We start from the raw sequence: 3,901 nt of genomic DNA on the forward strand, positions 1-3,901 counted from the left end.
ATACTTAAAATAATTTAAAAATATAGCTAGACAAAAAATCGAGTTTCTTATTTAAGTGTCTGCCTATAGACAGTATCTTGATGTAAATTAGCAGAATAATTTAATCGTTGTTCAGCTCACCCTGAGGGGTACATTAAAAAAATATATATATACAACCCAACTTGATCTCTGAAAGGTGTTTGACCTTGTACTTTTTTTACTTGAAGAAGCTTTTGGCTACATTGAATTTTAAATTTCAGCCCTGTGAAAGCTGTGGCCCAAACTTGGTGCAAGTGCAGACACTTGATGGCTGTGGTGAGTTAGACCTGGCTGGCTGCTAGATGCCCACCAAGCAGTGGTTTACAAAAATGCATTACTTTGTTTGTATCTTTTCATTTGACGGATTGCAGACAGATATATATGGTGTCAATCTGAGCCAATCACACTAGACTGCATCATTTATTGTGAAAGGAAAATTCTCAAAAATAGGAAACGTTTATTACCATATCTGGAAAAAACACTGTGGTCTGGAAGTCATATTCTATGGCAGAACACAGGACTAACCAAACATTTACTCCCTAAACACATGCAAAATATAGAAGATGTGTTGTAGTATATGGTTCAGGACTGTACCCAACAATGATTGTGGCACAGCCTCCGCATTATTCTGCCTGTGCTAGTACGCCATACTGAGTACGAATAATTGCTTGCTGTCTTGCTCATCCCACAGCAGGATTCTTTAGTCAGTATTTTAGTCCCAAAACAGGTCTGAATTGGATGAAATGTCAATTTGCCAATTCTATGTAAAAGTTCATTTCAGAATTGAGATCCAATTAAAATTTCAAGATGTTAATAGCATAAAAATTGAATTCTGTCATTTGGTGCAGGTTCTAATATTCAATCTGTTCTTATATCCACAAAGTCATCTGTAATTATACAGGTAGCTCTAATCCACAATCAGAACTTCCCTGTACCTTCTCTATAATAAGGTAAAAAAGGATGAACTCTTCACTCCTTTGATTTGCAACATATTTTCCAATTTTTAAGCATCCCGTATTTCTTCTTTCAACCTATTCAAGTGCATCCATCCCTTTCCTGGACTGTAGCAATCCACATCAATGACAGTACGAAATAATTCCTTACTTAATTTTCACCTGTTTAAATACAGAAGGATGATTTAAGTCTCATATGATAGTTCAAATTGATTGTTCAGTTTTGGCCAATTAACCGGCTCTGGATAGATCACTTATTACTATTCTTGTTGCCTATTGTGTGACTTTACATTTACTAGCTATAAAAAATGTCCTGTCTGCTTGATATATATAGTTCTTTGTCAGTGTCCTTCTTTAGTTACCCGTACTTCATTGTGATGGTACCTAATGCTTTTATGAGAAAGGAGTTTGTTGCTTTGTGAGACACTTTTTCAAATGTTGATTACTGTGTTTGATAGGAGTATATAGACCAGCTTGTGTTTTATTATTTTGTATTGATTAAATCCTGTATAAATGTACTGGGTCTGTTTGGATAGAGCTAATTTTCTTCATAGCAGCCCACAATGTTGTTTTTAGATCGGCACTGATAACACATCAATGTCATGACTGTTGCTGAATGATGCTTGTACAGCATCAAGATCATCTCTATTTCTCACTCTGTCCCTGCAAGTGAATAGGCTGGGAGCAGGCAAAAGGCTGGGAGAGGATACACCCAGGGCAGCTGATCCAAAATGACAAAGATATTCCATACCATATGATGTCATGACCGGCTATAAAACTGGGTGGGTGGGTAGTTTTTCCAAAGTAGCCTGTACTTGGGGACTGGCTGGGCATCAGTTTGCTGGAGAAAGGTGGTGAAGGATTGCCTTTGTATTACTTTCTTTTCTTTTTTCTTTTTTTACCCTTCATTTATTAAACTATATCATAACCCACAAGCTTTTTCTTGCTTTTTCCCTTCCAATTCTCTCCACCATCCTGCTTGGGAATAGTGAGCAAGCAGGTAGTGAGTGCTTAGTTGCTGGCTGGGATCAACTGACTAGTATCAGTCATCCTAATAATCTGGTTCTGATCACTACCTTCCATCTTTAAAGTGCTAATACAATTTTAATTTTCTTCATGTTCCTTAGAGTTTCTGAAATATAACAAAACTTTTTGAATATTAGCGTTATAATTCTGAGGAATTATTTCATTATCTGCTTTGGGAGTCAGGTGTTAAAATCTCTAATCTTGATGGGTATCATTTACTAACAAGTGTATGTTCTCAGGAGATGTGTGAAGGTAGATTGTCTATTTTCCTGTAACTCGTTCAATATTAAGTGAAAGAAGACAATGGGCCTATCTTTGATCCTCTACGTATGAACCCATGCTCTCATTTTAAAATTTCACTTGAAATATTCATTACCAATATGTTAAATCTAATTTCATTCATAATATACTTTGGTCACTCAAATGAGTATTGGAGGTACAATAGCAAACAGGAATCACAGGAACTACTGAAATTTTATCAGTTTTATTGTGGAAATGCATTCTGCTTCAGTGACAAACCTATTGAATTATTCCACAGTTTTTCATTCACTTACTGTTTGTCCTCTTTTCAGTGTACTTACTTTTTGGTCACACGCCATTTTGCATTCGTTGTCAGAAGAAACACACCATGCACAGAATGATAAAGTTGTTTATAAAGAACATAATTCAGTGACTGATGGGCCCAAAGTGTTACACCTGCCAAAATTCATTAACTATTGTAATGTGATGTAGCAAACTGTGATGTGACTAGCTTGACATAATATAGTATGTCACTTAGGAAATTAAATGAATAAATGAAAGATTAAAACTAGAAAAAGTGTAGTAGGGGAAAAAGTTGCAAAATTAACTTCTAGTTTTATAAAAGTGATGAAATTATGTTCACTGGATAACAGATTGGTGTCAGGCGAACTTTTTAGAAGTTCAAGATAATTGGTATTCTAGGTACTCCCAGATTGCTGAATGCATCCTGCCTACTACCAGGAAATAAGACCACCATCTTGTAGAAACTGCCTTTATCACAAGAAATATCCAAGGTCAGGTGTTGATGTAACTTCTTGTAAAAAGGAGTGTACAAAACACAACACATTCACAACTCAAAAAAAATTAAAAATCTATACAGTAAAGTATTCAGAGAGGTTTTCTCTCTAGTACCTTAGTCTGTGAGTTTAAACTGTTGGCCTAACCATAAATGAGAAAGATCTTTCTTTATCCTTTGGTCAACCTTAAGTGGAAATACAATTCATACAAGTAACACTTTTCCAACTACTGAATATAAAAATGTCTGTATTATACCAATACAGTAGACCCTAAAAACAGCTGTTAGAAACCAATTATTGCAATATTTAGGCAGGAACGCAATGTTTAACAGAATCAGACAAACAAAATATAATAGAAATAAAATTGATCAAAACTCTTTGTGAAGTCTGGAAGAGAATTGATTTGTACTGATCTGTGCTCTTGGTTGTAAGGCAAAGAACTTTGAAACTTGAAGCAGCATCTTACAACTGCACCTTTTTACTTTCTATTGTTATTGCTACTGTTACTGTTATTTTACTTTGCAAGGGATTCTTCAGTGGTAAAAGTTAAGTTCAGTCCCGCTAAAAGTTAGGAGTAGTCCATGCAAAATTATGCATTTTCCATTAGTACCAAGAAGTACCATAATTTGCTGACATAAACAGCTCTGCTGATTTTGAAAATGTAACCTCATTCCGAGGTTAGGATTGCTTTTGGCACTTAATCATGACAATGTATATTTTACGTTGGACTGCTTCCATGTCTAGCAAAACAAACTATTGAAATACATTTCATACTTATTTCTTAGATGCAGATAGCACCTGTCTTAACTCACATCACATACATAGTCTTGTCTTCTGACACTGCAGAAAGATGTGAGGATTCTTGCC

Source organism: Falco punctatus (assembly GCF_963210335.1).
Source record: "Falco punctatus genome assembly, chromosome: 5".
In the NCBI taxonomy this organism is placed as follows: domain Eukaryota; kingdom Metazoa; phylum Chordata; class Aves; order Falconiformes; family Falconidae; genus Falco; species Falco punctatus.